This window comes from Temnothorax longispinosus, chromosome 2 (genome assembly GCF_030848805.1).
Source record: "Temnothorax longispinosus isolate EJ_2023e chromosome 2, Tlon_JGU_v1, whole genome shotgun sequence".
Taxonomy (NCBI): Eukaryota; Metazoa; Arthropoda; class Insecta; order Hymenoptera; family Formicidae; genus Temnothorax; species Temnothorax longispinosus.
In genome coordinates, this window is record NC_092359.1 from 1,136,079 (window position 1) to 1,157,048 (window position 20,970).

General features: G+C 41.4%; 1 protein-coding gene and 1 long non-coding RNA gene across 2 annotated transcripts in view; one reads left to right on the forward strand and one right to left on the reverse strand.

Moving 5' to 3' along the window:
- Ft (cadherin-related tumor suppressor fat) overlaps positions 1-20,970 on the reverse strand; it is a 101,170-nt gene that overhangs the window by 31,263 nt on the left and 48,937 nt on the right.
- Positions 18,992-20,970, forward strand: part of LOC139808703 (uncharacterized) — a 57,244-nt gene continuing 55,265 nt past the window's right edge. The window contains exon 1 of the long non-coding RNA XR_011730927.1: positions 18,992-20,907. This is a non-coding gene — a long non-coding RNA (uncharacterized lncRNA). The remainder of the gene's footprint in view (positions 20,908-20,970) is intronic.

Below are 20,970 nucleotides of genomic sequence, written 5' to 3' on the forward strand. Positions count from 1 at the left end.
AGCTACTTATCAACGTAAATGTTATCGACGCAAATTACTCATTCGAATGAGAATCGGAGTGAGATTGAAAATTATAAATTACATGGAATAATAACTATTAGATTAATAAGTAATTAAAATTTATTACGTATATAATTATAAATTATTGTATCTGTATAATTATTATATGTTTTGTCATGACATTTATGAAACACAATTATTTTTCTAATGCGTGGAATTTGTCACGTTTTAACAATAAATGCTACCATCGGATTGAGAATGCGGAATATATGTGACGAAAATGAAATTCTCAGCTGAATACATTTTATACAATTTGATCTGTAATCAAAATATGATTATATCGCTTATCCGTCGATGTTTTAAGATATAAAACTTCATTCTGAGTATCTCGTACGTTTTTTTTTTTTAATATTTGATACATTTTTTAGACTTATGTAACGGAGCAGAATCGAAAAATATAAAAACTTAATTTTGAAATACGTCGAGAGAGAGAGAGAGAGAGAGAGAGAGAGAGAGAGAGAGAGAGAGAGCCATATATTCGATACGAGAACTCGCGACGATTTGGCTAACGTCTGAGACGTAATTACGTGTAAAGCCGAAGGGAACGTACGAAGGCCGTTGCGGAGTCGAAGTCACGGTATGCATGCGAAGACTCGTGAGAAAGTTAGTTTTTCGATTCCGCTCGTGCATGTCTCATTTCATTAAATTCTCAGTCACGTCAGCAGCTCCGAGGTTTATGCGGCTACTAGCAGCCCGCGCGTATATCGAAAACGGCGAGAGGAGCGGTAAACTATTGGAAAAGCATAATACGGGAATAACAGTACCGCGGTGATAAATCAATAGCTGTATGCATTTAACTACGATACTCACTAAATGTTCCCATGTATGAACCGTGCCAATTCTCTGTGTAGTGTCATTCGCATTTGTAAGGAGGTTTAAATACAGCAAGGTGACAGTCGCTTATAATCCTCGATACAGACAACGTGACAATAAATAAAGATCGTCGCTTGTACAGTCACGCAGAGGAAGTTGTACCTGATGTTTATTGTATAGAAAAATGTATAAAACAAAATACATATATATATATATGTATATATATAAATACATATATGTATATATATAAATAAAATATATAAATAAATTATTTCTATAAATAAAAAAATATATAGTTATATTTTTATAAATATAACACTGTAGTTACACAATGTATATATATATATATATATATATATATATATATATATATATTATGTATTTATATATTTTTTAAAAATATATATATTATATACACATGTGCTTCAAAGAAGTCACAAAGGTTACAGCTGTGTCGGCGACGAATCTGTCACTGCTCGCCATGTAAATTCATAAATTAGGATATCAGTGGTCTGGGCAGTTTAAACGCCTACATGCGCAGAGAGTTCCTAATCCCAATATTTACGTAATTGATGAACGCGTCTCGATATATCTATCGGCGTACGCGCACCCGTTGCGGAATCGGCGGACTCGATTAAAATACTCTCTCGCGTGAGTCATTTCTCTCGCGGAAGAGAGGCGTAAATTGTTTTTCCTTTTTACAGCCAGCCGACGTAACCTCGGCCATGGTAATCCTTGTGTACACATAATCCGAGCCGAGACGAATAAATACGCGGACATTTCTCAGGTAGGGAGCTTTTATATAACAAGTGACCCGCGAAGGCATGCATCTGTCTTCCTAGTAATTAGTCGACCCTCCCCCTCCCACCCTGTCATTGATGGAACGGTTACCATCGATTATTGCTCTCGGATGTTTAGGCGCACCTTCATCGTCGTCAACGTTAGTGAAACAACGTTTCGTTATGACGAAACAAAAGTCGGGACTCTCGGAGCGCCCGAGCCTGAGGAGCCGGGTGGCGGATTAAGCGAGAATAAATAGTCGCGAACCCCCGTGCCTACCGTCGCTCATAAATCGCCGTGTAACCCAGATGCACCGATCTCCGCCTGGATGAATGCACTTACGCAACTTGTGCACGATCGACGCGTGTCGCGTTCGTAGGCGATCCCGACCGACGATCGATATCATTCGCATGTTATTAGAGTTACGCCATCCTATATGCAGCTTTCAATAGAATAATACAAGAAGAAGGTCGGCTTTATAGCGTGAAAGATGAGAAATATTATTGTCTATAATAAAATTAAAAAACAAAACTCGGGACCTTTACGTAACGGGGGCGTTACTAAAATACTGCTCTGTTCACTGTTAAATATTAAAAGGTGAAATTTAAACCCATACCTTGAGTTAAATAAACATTTTGTTATTTTTAACTACCATGTGTGTTCAAATTTATTATTTTAACACAAAATAGTGTTATTTTAATTCTATTGGTTTAATTAAATTAACATTGTTTTGGTTAAATTAATGACATATTGAGTAGGAGCAGTGGCAAGTTATATATAAGAATAATTAAAAATGACTTAAATTGAGTACAATTTAACACTACGAATTTAATAGTGTTGTATCGGATACTTAATAACGAATACAGAATTTTCTTCCACAACAATTTTATCCATTTTCCATCCCATCAATGTTCGTCGATCAATGGTCAAATAACACAAACAGTTTATCCATCGGAAATCACACTTCCGGGTTCTTTTTTTTTCCTCAGACAAATGCGTATCTTCCGCAACAAATCCGATCTTAAATCGATGATTATTATGGGCTGGCGTTACTGCCAAAAATCGACGCGATAAGAGATATCGATAACGAGCTTGGCCCAGGCCCGGGCCTCGTTCGCCTAATATATTCACGTGTACACGCAGAGCGAGGTATACCGACGCCTGTTGGACGAGTTAAATTTATGCAAAGTCTGTCGGAGCAGGTCCACCACGTCGTCGTCGGTAATTATAGGTGGGCCTCGCTGTATCGTCATTAATAGCGGCTATCGACAGTCCCGTGTTAAATGGCCGCGACGTATCTTAACTTCCCGACATAGTTCACACGATCCGTAAGATTGGCCTTATCTCGTAATGGTGCGATAACGGCGCAGATTGTTGCGTGAACGGTCCGCCACCCATGCGTGATGCCCGTGTTAAGCAAACCGACACTTATCTCAGGCAGGCGAAAATGCCCGTGCCCCGTGAGTAACGCGCTTTCTTACGGTCGTCGGTTAATCGTATTCCGTCGATTCTTAATTTTGTAACTGGTTTTTAAACGTTATTGAAAAAAAAATCGACCGTCCAGCCAAAGGATATCGATCACTTCGGGCAAAATTTTCATATCGTCCGGCAAGATCATCGATATATTATCCTACGTTTTTTTATTCAAATTGTATTGCATTCTGAATCACATTAGTCATTTATTATTATAAAATTATAATACATCGTGCAATTTGTACTAAGAATATATATTTATAATAAATTATAGCAGACAATATTTATTTATTAGAGATATTTATAATAAATAATAAATAAATTTATCTTTTTTTTATTTGCATACTATTATTTTTTAAACGGACAAACGTTTTTTTATATTGTATATCTATAAATTATTTAATAAAAATATACATTTTATAAGCAGTAATTTATTTAAATTCGCTACTTTAATTTTTGTCACAGTGGGATTAACTCATTTATTGCCACAACTTTTGATCCACTGCTCGTAGAGCAGGCATTTCGCACCGGTTGCATCAACGCCGCTTGGCGTTGTCCCAATTAACTCATTTCCTCTCTCTGTCTAGATTAGGCGCATGATGACTTCGAGAAAGACATAATAATTCTAACATTCGCTAATTTAGAGTTAGTTAATGTGGAACGTCGGGATATGACGCATCCTTGGATCTGATTGCGTCAATGCTGCTCGTCTTTTTCTTTTTTGTCTTTCTCTCTGCCATTTTGAAATCATTATTAATCCTAATTGTCTGGATAAAAAATTCTTGAATTGTCTACAGCTGACAAAATTCACAAAATAAATCACGAATAATAAGTAACTAATAAAAAAGTAAATTCTTTTATTTTAGATAAAGATTTGAATGTGAAAAGTCGTCAATCTTTATGAATTTACGGAATTCAACTTAGGATAATGCATCGCACGTGGTATCGAGGGCGACGTTTCCTGCGTCGGCGTTGAAATCACCGCGCGGAGAATACCGAGAGCCGGCACCGAAACTTCCTCGATCTCTCGCGTCTCCGGTCGCAGTCAGTTCGCACATTATACGATCTCTCTTCCCCACTCTCTTTCTCTCTCCTTCCTTCGTCGTTGTCGCCGTCATCATGAGAGCGGCCGCGACACTTGGTGTCATCGTCGCAAGCGAGCGGGAACAACGAGCGACGAGCGAAGCAACGGCAACAATAAGCAGACAAATCAGTGCGGTCATATAGCTGTCTCTCGGCTACAATCCCACCCTCTTTTCTCCATTCTCTTCTCTATATACTCTCTCCCTCTCTCTTTTTCTCTTCCTCTTCCGTTCCTTTTCTCTCGCTTCTCGCTCTACTCCTTCGATGCGGCGCGAGAGCGCGGTATATGGGCGGTAAGGAACGCCCGGAGAAGAGCATTCGGAGTGCAAGGAAAGATGGTATCTGCGTCAGCGCGGTCGGGGATCAGCGGATCGGATCGAGTCGCTCAGCGGGGGTTTCTTTGGGTCATGCACGAAGTAAGTCCCATTCTTCTGAGGCCCGTTCCTGTGCCCCGTCCCGCCCCGCCGCTCCTGGGTCCGCCAGCTCGGGCCCGAGGCCCCGCACGCCACTCTATACGTTCCACCCCCCTCCCCCACCCTTGTCCCGCTACGCGGCCGAGGCATGTATCGTACAGGCCGATACTCTTCGCTCGAGAGCGGTCCCCCCCGACCCCTTTTACCGAACGAGGTCTTATGGATTCTCTATGAGGAGTCGAACCACTGACATCGACCGATTAATAATGCGTCTTCGTGGGGGCTCGCATGGCCCACGACGACGATGACCCAGACGACGTTTCTTACCGAGAACGTAAAGGGTACACCGTAATTTCGTATAACGATCGGAGACAATAAGATATGTATCTACTAATAGCCGCTTTTCTTCCTGCGTCCTCCGTATACGACACACGGAGAAATCCGAGAGAATCGAAAATGGAAAATATACGTGAGAGTACAAGCGGAAGATGTTATCTGCAAAGCCTGAATCGATGCTGCTTCGAGAGTTCCTCGCCTACGGCTTGAAATTCCGATTTCAAAGGTTAGTCTCAAATAAATTTCAGCTGAAATAAGCTGCGGTGATTCTTAAGAAGAATCGCCTCAACTGCATCATATTTTTCACTCGTTTTTATTACAAGTTCGTTATCTGACTAAAAAGATATATATATGTCGTGTTAAAAAACTGCTCAAAATTATGGCAAGCAGTTTTCAAAACGGTAGATGATAGCAGACGCTATAAATGTTTACGCTCGGATAAAATTGGATATCGTAACTTTGTTTTTTTTTTTAATCATATGCAAAGCGATCGCTAAGATCGCTCATGCTTGCTCGCTTGCGCATAACGAGCAGTAATTATTAAACGTTAGAGATTCGTAAATCGAAGACGCGTACCATAACCGGCGCGATTATCGCGCGATTTTCCGCTTCCCGCATGGCCGCCCCGCTCGCGTGGAATTTCAAATTCCGCGATGTGTATCTGCTAATGGCTGCTTTACGCCTCGCGATCGCTGGCCGCATTCGTGAGCGACGAGAGCGTGCAGTTGTAACTATGTAGCCGTTATTGCAATGTAATTATTACCCGGTTATTATGTGCGCGCGCGCGCGCGCGGGCGCGCACACTCCATACATCTCCATGCGGGGTCCACAATCGAGGGATCGTAGTTTTTTAATTAATTAATTAAGCCATTTCCCGAGAGTGCTTAATGAATTTCTCGACGCCGTTTGTTTATTGGCTTCGGAACCGCGAACTGGTTTCCGATCCCAGTAGCAAGTATCCGAGTTTGTAATTCTGAATTCGTAATTCTTAGTACGTAATTTACTTCTCTGCTCGTGTCGCGGCTGGAATTATGTGTGAATGTAGAAGATAGAAGGGATTCTTAACGTCCTCGCCTTCTCCTCGCGCGTGCAATTACGTAGAAATAACTTATGATGAAATCAAATTTTCTTACCTTACTTAACATGTATTAAATAATTCGTAAACGAGAGAATCGGATACGGATGAATATCGTTGATAATTGACAATCGATCGCGATCTATAAAAGTAATTTCATGATTTGATACGCGATTTTCTTGCAAATATTCATAAATATCCGCTTATTCGTCAAATAACGTAAATGCTCTAGCAGCTGATATTAAAAATGATCGGCATTTGAAACTTGAATTTGTAATTTCGAGGCCAAACTCGTATCGCTCGTATTTATCGAATGGAATGCTATCGCTTCGCTATGAGGGGTCGACGTCGCCCAATTAATAATCGACTTCGTCGTGGGAGCCGTGCGCCAGGTCGAGGACCTTAAGGACATTTTATGACTCGTTACAACGATGAGACGATAACCGAATACCTAATATATATACATATTTTTGAGAAATAATTTTCTCGGAAACAACACGTACATACAAAAAGAATATAGATATTCTAAAAATATTTTTAGTTTATTATTATACAAGAAGTATATATATATCTTGCTGGCAAATAATTTCTCCCTAAGATGATTTTAGTAATCATTTGTGATAATTGTAACTGTTTTAGTTTTTACAGCGTTATATCTCTCTGTGTGTGTGTATACAGATATAAATAAAAATCTCGAAGCAGCAACAAGCCGTAAGATACAAGGGACTAAAAATAATTTAGAATTAATATGTTAGGCGCAAATTAATGGAATGCTAATTAATTAAAAACATCTCACGAAGCTTCAGGTAATTCGGAATCAGTTCAATGTTTAAACATTATTACCGCATAATCTTCTAGTTTTCTAATTTGTCTCCGTTTAACACGTGCTTTATCGACACGATAAAACACGTTTCTTCGCGATAAGTTTCCCATTGATTTTTCCCAGACAACGCCAACGTGTCGATAAAACCGAATTAAAAGCGATTAAAGATAACTCCTTGTCGTCGAGCGCGTAGATTCCTGGAAAAACTTAATTACGCCGCTTCCATCGTTCATTCCGAGCGAAGCCGGGCGGCGCGGTAATAGTTTCGCCGGAGTAAAATATATTTTCCGCGAGGAAGAGAGAGGAAGTCGAAGCATCGGCATTCCACGGCTTAATAACGACCCGCGCCGCCGCCGGATCCCGTAGGCCGCTCAAAGAGCATACTGTAATTCCGTATAACGGCCGCGCGCAGGGACAATAAGATACATATCCACGGTGTTTAGGACTAACAGCTTTGTTTCCTCGTCCATGACACTGTCACTTCGACAGGCGGGCGCTACGGAGACCCCGGCGTCCACGGTCCACGTCAGAACGCGCCCGGTATCGCGCGTCGTATAATAATAATATCCGATGGATGCCATAGGAGCCACGGCGAACTGTTCCCATCAATCGTTAATAGCCCTCTGTCGTATCGGTTGTACGAGCCGTACGAGGTGTCCCGGGATGCCTGAGCGGCATTCCCGTTCACGAAGACTTCGAGCAACTTGAAAGAATCTCCTCGTGACGAGGATATCGAGACCTGTCTCGGCCGATCGATGCGTTCGGCGATTTAATCTTCGGGTGAAGAAGAAAAAAACGGAAAGGTCGGGGAGAAAAATAAAGATTTGTCTTCAAAATTTAATATTAAACTCGCGGAGAAATTCGATAGGGAGCGATTTCGTCAGGTATGTAAAAGGCGCCGCTGCTGCATTAAAGCAAAGTGACAAAAGACTTTGGTGAAATAACAGCTCGTTTTGCGTTTCGAGTCTTTGTACGTGTATACTATACATATATAATTGTATATATATGTGTATGTGCGTGTGTGGAGGGATCGTTTGTGCACCGAGTCCGAATTGGTCTGGCGTGCACCGGCTCTCGAAGGACTCGAAGCATCATCGCGCGTACAATACTGGCGTACGCATCCAAATAAGAGGACGAAAATATCTTTGAGACCAGCCGGCCCGACCGGCCGGCCGGCCAGCCCGCTGACATCGACGACGATCGATAACGTGAATTTGCGACTTCGTCAGGACACGGGTAAAGTCACAATGTCGTCATATCTCATGCGCGCCGATCGATGAACGCCGGGGCAGGCAGGTATGCGCCGATCGCATCGTTTGCAACATTGTGTCACAGGAGGGCCAAGCATATTAATTTCCGTCCGTCGAGAGGTCTGACAGGCGACGATGGGAGGAGAGGAATCCGGGACCGGTGTCCTTGAACTTCGTTTTCCTCGTCGCGTTTTTCTGCATCGTTACCGGAAACGCAATTCCTATTCGATAATCTTTGATAGCGAAGTAGCTGTGTCGGCCTACGCGATTACGCTTTTAGATTTACGTGATTCAGTGTACGCGTATACTACAATATATAGTTGGTATACTAAAAACTAAATCTAGAATATAAAACAATGCAGAAATTATTACAAATATATATATATATATATATATATACTTATTAGAAGAAAAATAAGTGGAAAATAAATGAAAGATAATACACTTCAATCATATGCAAAAAATTATCGGAGAAGATCAATCATTTCGTTTTCTGAAAAATTTACTTTAAAAATCAGAAAATTAATAACATACTTATTGTTTTGAATTTTAACGATTTTGTGTTATTCAAATGTGGGTTTAAATTTTAAATTGGGCGTAGAATTTTAATTAATTTTGCTAATATCACGGATGCACAAAATGCGTTTATATCGCTCATACAATATATAAAAGAAATATCATATGTGTGCCTTGTTTTCTCTGTAATAGAATTGCTTATACTTCATTTATACTTTCTCCTCTCTTTAATCATAATGTGCCACTTTTAAAATAAAAAAAGTTCGCGAATGTAATAAGAAACAAATCTAACATGTTTTTATATAGGAAAAAGTAAAATCGAAATTCTAAAATAAATCTGAAGAGAAACGATATTTATTGTGCAGTTGGCGATCCGTCCTCCGAAGGTTAATAACAAGATTTCGGATGATAGTAGACATATTATATGATGAGAGAAAGAAGGATATATCCTATCTCTTCTACACGCAGGTTACAGGTTAAGAAGGGACATAGCTCGTCGAGGAGTAGTAAACAGAGATGAGATATCTTCAGTCTCGTAGAGAGATCTAAGGTTGCCACAAGCATCGTTCGGGGACGTCGCACCTTCGCGCATAAGCGGTATTGCAACGGCCACCTCTCTGCCGTGTCTCGAGGATGCAATTAAAAAAGGAGGAGCTGGTGAATGCGGTGACGAGGGACACGCGGGAGAGACGGGGAAACGGAGGGCAGACACCCCGACGAGGAAGCCTTCCAAGTTTCTGCTGTGGTTTCGCGCTTACGAAGCCCGCTTTGTTTTTCTCGCCGCTCCCGGGGCCCGCTTTCTCTCTCTCTCTCTCTTTCTCTCTCTCCGCCGATCCCTCTCCTCTCTCGCACCCCCGCATGAGCGTGCCACATGAGGACTTTCGCGATCGTGCAGCCCCGACCGACGCGACGGGTCTCATTGAACGGGCAAGATGTCGCGGCAGACCGCAACGCGGGGCTTAAGTGTCCGTTACACGTGGAATATGTCACGAGAAAACAACGTCGACGAGGAGATCGGTAGCTCTTCCCCATGTAGTTAACCTTCGATTATATTGCTATCCAGCATATCGCTTTCGATATATAAACCGAACCCGGAGTTGCGACGTTGCTACCTCGATTCTACGGAATGTAATTAATACATAAACAGTTTTTTTAATCGAAGCAATTTGGACAAGATAAAGAGCGGCCCATACGAGAAAGATCGTTAATCACTTTGCAATTGTTATTAATTTTATCATCTATATAATACGTATGTATGTATAGATAGTGTTTGTACACAATCTTTCAAAAATGTATTTTCCTGCAACCGCCAGTAATAATAGGTTATAAAAAAAATGGTTTTAACGCAGTTATAATAATGCTACATTATTATATCAATAATGCTACATTGTTATAAATAATCCTAAAATAAGGCAATATAACAAAAACTAAACGAAAATATTTCTTAATCTTCTACGTCATGTGTTTATTTACTTTTTAAGGAAAAAATTAGAAGATTAAATTAAAATAAAAAAGACCATTACCGTTTTACAATTGAAATTAACTCTTCTATCTTAATTTTTAAATAAATTAATTTGCTTAACCGCAAACGACATCGATCTCAGGTTTCACACCTGGCGACGCCGACGGTGGGAAATATCCGCGTTTCTCTCTCGCGAGGCTTGAAACTTAGTTCGTTTTACGGCGAAACCGGCGGCTATAGTAAATTTATACCCTTCGCGTATTATCATGACAATGAGAAGCATCTTTTTCTCAAGGTACCACGCCGCGTCCTCTTCGCTAAATCCTAATTTAGCGATTCTCTCTCTCTCTCTTCTCGCCGACGGACGCGGCGCAAGACGTCGGGTTTAGGTGGATGCTGGTCTTTGTGCAAGATCCGTCAGGTGGCCGGTGATGGATCATCCGTTTTGAAATACGGCTGCTAACTTATTTTTATCTCGCGCCTCGTCTCCGCGGGAGGATTCGTTCAAATTGTATTACAATACCGGTCAAACGAGGAGTAACGAGCAGTGGCGGCGGATTTAGGGCTCCCGCTGCCCTATAAGCGCAACAACATTCCTCAGGTGCACTTTGCCCCAGAACTTATAAGAATTTTCAAGTCTAAAACAACCTTATAACATTAATACATTTTATTTAATATAAATTAAACTTTTATCGTTTATTCCAATTGCTAATTTAATTCCAGTGTTGATTTCTTTAGCGAACGTATACAATACAAATTTTTCGTTAGGTTTTACAAAAGATTAATCAAGAGCCGCGCGTCCTCTTTCGACATATCGAAAGAAGACTAATTTCCGGCAGACCAACGGTGTGAGAGATCGAGGGACACGGCGGATCGATACTCGCCGCCGATCATCGGACAATTAAAATGACATCCCGCGCAGCCACGCTTGCTCGCGCTAAATTATGCGCTCGGCAAGATCTTCTTGTTCGCGAGATGCGTCTCGCGAATAAGAAGATCGTAGGCGCGACTACGTGGAAGAATAAAAGAAGAGACGCGCGTACGTGCGTCCATATATACAGTGTGCTTCGTGGCAGTCATCGGACATCCCTTTAACCGCAGCTTCTTTACGGCTGACTTGCGAACGATCTTCCCTCAACGAGAATATTACCAAGATTTTTAACGTCTCACATTTTGGTTTTGTATAACTATAACAATTAAACCCTTAATTTCGTTAAACAAACGTAATTAAAGACGCGTTCTCGTCGTTTATGTATTTTCTAGTTGAGTTTACCATAATCGCGTTTTAATTAGTAATTACTCAGAAATTAAGTGTTTTGACACTTTCGTCGAAGATACTCGATAACAAATCGACGGAAGGGTCCGCGGCGAAGGATATCCGGCGATCTCGAGTCACCCCGTGTGCATATATGTATAAGCAGAAGAGCGATCGCGGCGAACGCGCGTGAGGGGAAGGCCGGAGGGAGGGGCGATGAGGATGGCGATGAGAACGGTGGAAAAAACGAGGCAGAAGGTAAGTGGAGTGACGCGCGTGGAAGTAGAATAAGGATCGAGGGAGCAAGGCGAGAGGAGAGAAGATAAAGAGAAACTGAAAGAGACTCCGGATGGTAGAGAGATAGAGAAAGACGGAGTGAGAACACGAGGGATGCTGCAGAAGGAGGAAGGAGGTGGTGGTGGTGATGGTGGCCGGGCAGGAAGAAGGGAGGGGAAGGTGGGGATTGTCTGGCGAAGGAACCTCTAACAACCTATGATCACGTTATTAATTGAAAGAAGACCGCCGATGCTACCGGTTACGCCACTGACTTTACGTGCCGTGTTACGGCCGTGTGGCACCGGCACGGGCTCATTTTTTAACGGAAACATTCTCGTCGATATGTACACGTATACCTGCGCGTGTGCACGCACGCACTTTTTTATATCTCTGCGCGCGCGTGCGTATTTGCGTGTGTATGCGTGACAAATACACACATGTGAAGTCTCGCGCCGGCGGTACCCTCGTCCGGGGGTGAACTTCCGCGGAGATAAGGAGATACGCGCGAATATAATGAGATTGTAACGAGTTTAACCGTAATTGACGACGGCCCGAAGAGTGGATGTTGAGAGAGGGGGTGGGAGAGGACGAGGAGGGAAGGAGGGGAGGAGGTACATCACGTTCTTACGAGAGCCGAGAGTTATTGGGGCCTTTCGCGTAAAAGTCGACGATGATCCAGCAAGACGGGTCGCCGCGGGACGAATGGGGTATCTTTTTTTTATGCGATATTTTATTAATACATCGCGTGAGCTATTTATATATAGCGTCTCGCGGTATTCGTCGCTCGCTTGCGAAAGTCGCGTTCGTATGGCGAGTTATAAATTATCACTGTAAATATATCCTATTATCATATTAGCATAACAGTAAATGATATTTACCGCACAGTAATTTTTGACATTTCTGCACATGTAACTTCTATTTCTATCCACGGGTTTCAATATTCCCGAGAATTTAATTTTGTTATTTCTCAAGACGCAATATGCACTAAAGATATTACAAAACTAATATAATTCTCTAGACATTTATAGCCTTTCAGTGTAAAATATATGATTCTTAAGATGTCTCATGTGCTTCTAGTTAACCCCTTAAGTAGTATGCCCGGAAAAGTTTCATGGCCAAGTCTGCTGTCAATCCCGATCCCGCCACTGTTAAATATTAAAGGATGAAACCAATGCCTTAAGTTAAATAACATTTTGTTAATTTTAACTACCATGTTGTGTCGAAATTTGTTATTTTAATACAAAACAGTATATTATTTTAACTTCATTGGTTTAGTTAAATTAACATTGTTTTAAATAAACTAACGACATATTGAGTTGGAGCAGTGGCGACTTATAAGAATAATTAAAAGTGACTCAAATTCAGTATAATTTGACATTATACGAATTTAACAGCGGAACAGTTCCATGCTGAACTTCGTGCTCAATGCGTTTTATCCCGAAAATATCTCCATCTATTCCTAGCAGATTTTCGTGAGGTATTCTTGCAAATTTTGTATTCCATTTCAGATAAATCATCACTGACGAGATTAAACATACGTATTCTAATATCTAATACACGATATATCTAGGAATATATATGTTAAACATACACATTAAGAATTCTCAATATCGCGAATAAACACGAACTGACAGGAGTTTCTTTTACAGTTCAAAGTTCGAAGGATGGAAACGAAGGGTGAATACTCGTCTAGAATTTTCATTATCGCTAAAACGAACTGAACGACACGTCCATGGTATCGATCGAAGACGATCGAGCAAGAGTGGCATGATAAATTCTCGCGGCATGACGTGGTGGTAGCCGCGCTATTTGATCGTGGGGTCTTAGTTATTGCCGGGTGGCCCCCTCGATATCGTGCTTCCGAGGGAGAAAGTCGCTAGTCAATTATAACGTAGCGAGCGGCATGGCTTATGGCAATACGTGTATTTCCCGGGAGGGCCGTGTGCGTTTCAGTTATGTGGGATATGACAGTCGCTACGGGAGAGGAAAGTCGAGTCCCCTGGCCGTCCTGGGGTTTGCAGACTATCGCTGGAAGTACTCAGAGTCGGCTTTAAAGGCAAATCTCTCGCAGAAAGAAGCTTTAATTATTAAATTTAATAATATATTGTTAACCCAATAAGCAATATGTAAAAGAAGTGCGATGAATTTCGTTTTTATTTTAAGAAAGAACTCGTTTTTAAAATGACCGAAGAAGACGTGCGATTAAAATTACACTCGATACATGGTGTACATCTAACACTATAGTGGAATACCCGTGAGATCAAATAGGAGATCCTTATGAGGAGGAGGTAAATTACGACACGGGAAGACTGAGCGATGAAATTGGAATCGCTCTAGGAATTTGAAGTCGAAGAGTATCGGAGTCGCGCCAAACTGATTGTATAGAAGATACGATGCACATATATGCTACGGGCGAGAAGCCCGGGATCCAAGCGCGGGCCTGACCGCGCTGGAAATGGGGCCCGCTCGAGAGATGTAGAGAATGAGAGGGAAAGAGAAAGAGGGCTGGAGAGAAGGGAGAAGAAAAAGAATGCGCCGGTCGAGCAACTCTTGCGCGACAGTCCGGAGTGTAGGCACGGTTATATGCGTATATGAGCGTGCAGGCGCGTAGAACACGTTCCGCAAAGGGAAGAGAAAGGAGGATAAGGGCAACGGGGTAACGCGGGGTACGGAGACTGCGGGCACGGCCGTGCGCTGCTTATCAGAAAAATTTGTGGCGCGCGGGGCGTCATTTTTCGCGCGCGGCGCGCATCCGTTCGCCGCTTTTGTGCGGGCGAGAAGTTAAATTCATTGTTTATTAACGTGAATCGTATACTGTGCAATTTTGACGCGTCGCGACACTCGCTTTGTGTAATAATAAACACATTCGAATCCTTCTTTGAAAAATTCTCCAACAGTCGTATAAAAGTTCGAATTGCCTTCAACATTGTTCGAAACAGGAAGGTCTTTAATATTGTGAAAAGTTTTAAAAGTATTGAATATCTTAAAACTCTTGAAAATCTAGAAAATCTTTCATGCAAATACTCCAATATATGCAAGACGTCAAAAATTCTTAAAGATAAAATTGCTATTTGTACACAGAACAAAAAAAGTGTCAAATCAAGAAACTTATATACTCATCATATATACGCAACAATTTGTAATCTTGAAGTAAGAATATCGCATAAACGAAGAAAACTTGTTCGAATGAAGTTATTTAGTTCAACCAAGTAGTTCAACCAAGAAAATAAAGTTGAAATAAAAAATTGAAATTTTTATAAGAAGATTATAGATTATTACGTATATACGAGTATATAAGTCTTGATTTAATACTTCTTTTTTTTATGTGTATAAAACAAAAGGCAGATTGAAATAATAATGTAAAGCGTTATATAAGTAAGAGAAAAAACATATTTTCAAAATACTCTAGACGCTAACAAAGTTTGAATAATATTTGAGATATTTTGAGATTCTCGCTATATGTTTGAAATGATTAGATATGAATTTATCGCTAGTTTTTCGCGTGATCTATTCGTAGAAAGCGGATCAAATTGCGGCGTTTTATTAGCTATCTCGATAGTAAGGCGCTAAAACTAAATATTATCACCGCGATGGAATTTGCATACAGTTAATACTAGTGTTAAAGATTCTGAAAGTGCGCAAATAATAAGGGACTAAAGAACAAAAATTTTGGTTACTTTCGTTTGCTCGTCGACAAACTTGGCACGTTTCACTATTTCGTCATCAAATATTGGACTTTATCGTTTGAAATTCTTTTCTCTCTTCATATTTATTTGCTGAAAATATAAAACACGAGAAAAAATTATTAATCTCGGTCGATCTCGCTTGTACGAAATACCTTAATCGTTGCGAAATATACCTGAATCCGGAAGGATTTACATTTTTTGGCGTATCTCTTCTCACCGTTCGGGACCGTTCGGAAATGTCAATGAGGATACGAAAATAATGGTCCGTCCGGCACGGTAAAATATAACCAAGGACGTATCGCTTCACACTCGTGACGTCATCGGGCGCCTCTTTCGCAACGTATATAGCGATCGATCGGAAAGAACCGCGTGGCGGTCGTCGGAGAAATTCGCTTATTCGCCACGCGCGCATTTATCCGCGTATTTCGACCTCAGAAACACGAACGTACGCTGAATTATCCCTTGTTTATTATCGCATTGTCGCGTCCCGCTCCCCTGTTCGCCTCGGGGACGTAAGTTATTTTCTCCTTTGATTTACCGTGTCCGCCGGTTGCGAAAACGAGGGTGGCTTATTTTTTTTTCTTCTCTCTCGACACACACGGCCATTCGGCTCGCCGCGCGCAATTCTTATGTAAAAAGCCCGACGCGACGCCTGCAAAGGCCTTTCGGGTTTCGCGCGACCCGAAATTTCGCAACGAATCGCGCGCCGGCGATTCGATTTGCACTTATTCTTCGATTTCTTTCTCAAGCGAGTGATGTGAAACGGACAGGTCCGATTCTCTCAATTAGATACGTCCGACTTGTACAACATAATTAGTCGGTGGAGAATCGATGCAATCACATGGTTTTTTCAATTTATTATAGTTTAGGCTCGATATGGATATCTACGTAGTTGTTTCAATTAATAAGTATGTAACTAATTTGATTTTGCTATATTCATTGCTAAAGAAAAAACATAATATATTTTACGATTATTCGATTCGATGTGTTCAAAATAGATAAAGTCATTATGTGCTCACATGTGCATACTTTATATATCTGAATTTTCATTGTTCTCTTTGATAATTTGCAATTAAATAAAGATTAATAATATTGTAAATATATATCATTTTTATTAGACAAAGATAAATGCAAAAGTTCTTTTTTAATTCTGAAACAATTTGTGCAGCATCAATAAAAATTGATCAATAAAAAAAGTTTTACTCTATAAATTTAGTGGACTTATAAGGCTGAGTTGTAATTTTACACCCCACGCGAATAACGTAGAGTTAAAAACATCTGCAGAGAGTCCAAGTAACGTTTTACGAAAAATTATCGTCATTATTTTAAAAGAGAAACTGTTGTTCGATCGATTATAAATTTATCTCAGGAGTTAACGCGAGTTTGTTTCTTTGTTAAGAACACGAATTGAGACTGGTTTTTACGCGTACTCAGATTGCGGAATAAAACTCGCGTGTACAGGCTCATATTATTGTTGCAAGTAAAACGATTTAATACCTCGCGCGAATATCGGCATCACTTTGACAGATACGCGCCACCCTCGTAAATTTAAAAACTCAATTACTGGTTGGAAATTTCGTAACTCTTATAATACATGCGTACGCACGTATATACAGGCTTTCCCACAGACGACTTGCGTCACTAACGAATTATCCTGGAAGAAATTTCACGACGATATATTTTTGTTACTTACCGTTGCTAATAATTTAATTAATTGTTAGACACGTTGAACATAATAATAATATTGAATTAATAGATATATCATTAATTTAATTTAATTATATAAATTAAATTGTAATTAATTCAACGTCGTTTTAAATTATCTGAGAAAAAGTTGATTAAACTCCATGCAGTCTATCTTAAATTTTTACAAGTTCATAAATGTATATTCTTTTTGCGCTAATAAAAATGACGACTTTTTCTATAAAGTAAGTGTTTAATTTATTTATTGAATTTATTCTGTCTATTTATTATAAAATAACAGCTATTAATTTCAGTAGCCGCGATTGGTCACCATGTATATTATTATAAAATGTATTTGCTTGAGATTTTTGTTGGAAGAAAAACGTCACGTTTTAGAGATTAGAGCAAAAGAGGCTAAAAGCTTGTTACACCTATTGCAGACCCAGTCTGCAATAGATTAGACCGCTACTGACGTACGCCTTCTTTGGGACACTCTGTATATATATCGACTTACGCATTACATTTCTCGCTCTCGGCCGGAGGCTGTGGGCTGCGCGATAATACACGACATTCCTCGATTTTCTGCGTCTCCAATAACGTGGGTAGTCGGTTTGATATTTGTAACCGCGTCCCGGCACGTGTCCCGACCCTGCCTCCTGAACTTCGCGAGTTAAGTTTACATTTCGTGTGACCGGTCCGTTCTCGAAAGAGGAGTCCTCGGATAAATAACTTTCTTATCTTACTTTTAAATACTTACTTCCGAATAGTGCGCGACGATATTCGTATATTTCATTGAAATTTATATCCGGTGATATCTACGTTATTACCGGTTATTACATTTAGAATATTTTTAGTCTCTATTGAAATAAAAATATATAAAACGTACAGACACACGTGTTGCATTTAAATCTAATTTTTTCGACGGGAGACAACACTGTCGTCGTGGAAATCTGTAATCCCAAGACACCCCGTGTGTCTTACCGCAGGAAAAAATGTTACGGCGATTTTATCGAGAGCTGAGAGAGAGAGAGAGAGAGAGAGAGAGAGGCGAGAGTCGCGGATAGTTGCGTTTTATCGCGAGACCCCTTCGGTATCTATAGAGAGCGCGTGGATTAAATAAAAAGAGACGTGAGGGGAAAAAAAGAGGAAGCCCTAACGCGCATCCGCATGCTTCGAAACGCTCGCCTCGGCACGGCGGCGTAAAGGCATTTACCACATTTTATGCATACGGCCGGCAGCCGGCTGCATACGCCTGGCTCGCGCGAGAAGTTCCGCGCGATGCACGGCTCGTCGCTCGTCGCGCGAGAGTTATCATCCGAGGTGAATTTTTGTCGCGTGCGCGATTATCGCGTGCTAATTTCCGATCCTTCCGCGTTCCGTCTATCTTGCTTCTAGAAATTACTGCCGAAATTATCCCGCTGATTAGAACCGCGCGGAATTCGCGGGGCGTCACTCGGGAAGTAGCTGAGATAAAATAGCTCCTTTTCATAGTCATTTTGAACCTACAGAATGGAATAAATTAAACACTGCGCCGTAGAAGAAATCGGTTCTTTTTATTTTAGCATATACTGCAAGAAGATACATATATGAAATCGTAGAAATAAATATTATAGAGAGCCAGTAATTCGGCCGGTTGGATCAGTGATATATTTTTGAAATGATGACATTGATGACTATTTGAATTTACATAATCGAGGCGCTTTTAAAAATATACTTAAAATATTGCACGTTAAATACACTTTCTAACATTAATAACTGTAATATCTTTGAAACATTCCAAGTAAATTCCCTTCCTACAAATAGCCTCTTATATCTGAGATCTTCCAAATATATCACTGATCCGTACGTAACGAGAAAAGTTTTCAACTTTTTTTATAATATTATTCTTACAAGTTCATAAATGTATATTCTTTTTATACTTCATGTTAATAAAAATAACGAATTTCTTCTGCAAAGTAGTGTTTGATTCATTTCATTCTGTTTTATTCTTACCAGGATAGAAAAATATAATAAACGAGTAATCGAGTAATAACGAGTAACAAGGACTTACTCCACAGTTGCTCCGCCGTCACCCAATGCCTCCCAGACCTCCTCCTCCTCCTCTTCTCCTCGGTCCTCCTTCGTTGTCGCATCTCCGTCGGCGCACTCACTCACCACGTTCACACGCGAAAATATCGATCGTCACTTATGATCGCGCGACACTTTCAACACTTTTAACTTTGCACGGCACTCCTGGTATTAATCTCGCGACGCGGCGCGTACTTTGTTATTACACGGAGACGGAAGACGTACGGCGGAGAAGCTATGAACGAAGCTGCGATCCGATCGACACCCGTAACGTCCCGCAAACGGCGTAAACATCAGGTAGACGCTAACATGGCGGAGGAACTTTCGCAAATCGCAGTCTGCCAACTTCACTCGCCAGGAGCAACCGTTGCGTCGCGAGGACGCCACACTTGCTGCTTTATCATGCGATTTTGGTTAATCGCAAATCGATTTAGGAACATCCATATTCGTGTCTATCCGGGGTGTCCTCCACGGTCACCAAATATCGCCAAATATCAACGATTAAATGCGAGGTTAAACGACTGTGATCTCTAATTAAGCACTCGCGGCGTTATTACTCGATTCAGGGTTTGCTCGTATCCTCTATCCGTGTTCTGAAAACGACGCGACGGTAACTTCATTCCGAAGCCGCGCGACCCGACGCGAGTCAAGTTAAACGGTTGAGAAAAGCGAGAGACGTGCCGATCATCCGAAAGAATTAACGTAATCGAAAGTCAGCACTGTCAAACGCGATATACCTCGGTGACCGTATAAATTTCGAACATTCGATATATATCACAGTTTTCTCCGCAATCTGAACCGCCGGACCCGGCACTTGTGTTTACTCCGCGACGCGATCCGAGACGAGACGACCGAGACTGTCCGAGAGCAAAGATGCATTATGCCCGTATCGCACTAGCGGCTCGCGGCCGCAATTACGATTCTACCTCAGCCAATCAGAAGGTCAGCGACCACTACTTTCTGATTGGCTGAGGTAGAATAATAATCGCGGCAGGGCCGCGAGGGGCGCGAGCCGATAGTGCGATACGGGCGTAATGTCTTTTATGTCTTTGCTCTCGGATCTCGGATCGCGGAGTAACACAAGTATCGCTGGGTGTTGGGTCCGGCGATTCAGATTACGGAAAACTGTGATACATCGCGCGAATGTTCGGAATTTATACGGATACCGAGGTACATTAATATTACACTCGATAATACTGACTTTCGATTACATTTTTTCGGATAGTCGGTCTCGCTTTTTTTAATCGGCGTCTCTCGCGTCGCGGTCGGGTCGACGCGGCTTCGGAATGAAGTTACCGTCGCGTCGTTTTCGGAACACGGATAAAGGATACGAGCGGACCCTAAATCGAGTGACGCCGCGACGTGTTTTGTACTTAATCGTGTTTTGATAATTTGCGATATTTGATCGTGGAGAGGGCATAAATGTGAATGTTCATAAATCGACGATTTAATTGCGGTTAGCCAAAATCGTCACACAAGCAGCAAGCGTGGCGTCCTCGCGACGCGACGCTTGCTCCTGGCGAGTGAAGTCGGCCGCGGCCGCGTGATTTATGAAATTCTCTCCGCCGACCGCCATTTAGTGTCTACCTGCGGGACATTACGGGTATCGATCGCATCGCATACTTTCATTCGTAGCATTTCCGTTGTAATTCTTCCGTCGCCGTGTAACAGAATACGCGCCGCGTCGCGAGATTAATACCGGGAGTGCCGTGTAAAGTGTCGAAAGTGTCGCGCGATCATAAGTGACGATATTTTTGCGCATTTTAACGTCGTGACTCGTGAGTGAGTGTGCCGAGATGCGACAACGGAGGAGGAGGAGGAGGGGGCCTGGGAGGCATCGGCGGAGCAACCGTGGGGTGAGTAATTGTTATATTTGTTTATTATATTTTACTGTCCTGTGACGGATTCCGTCACTTTCT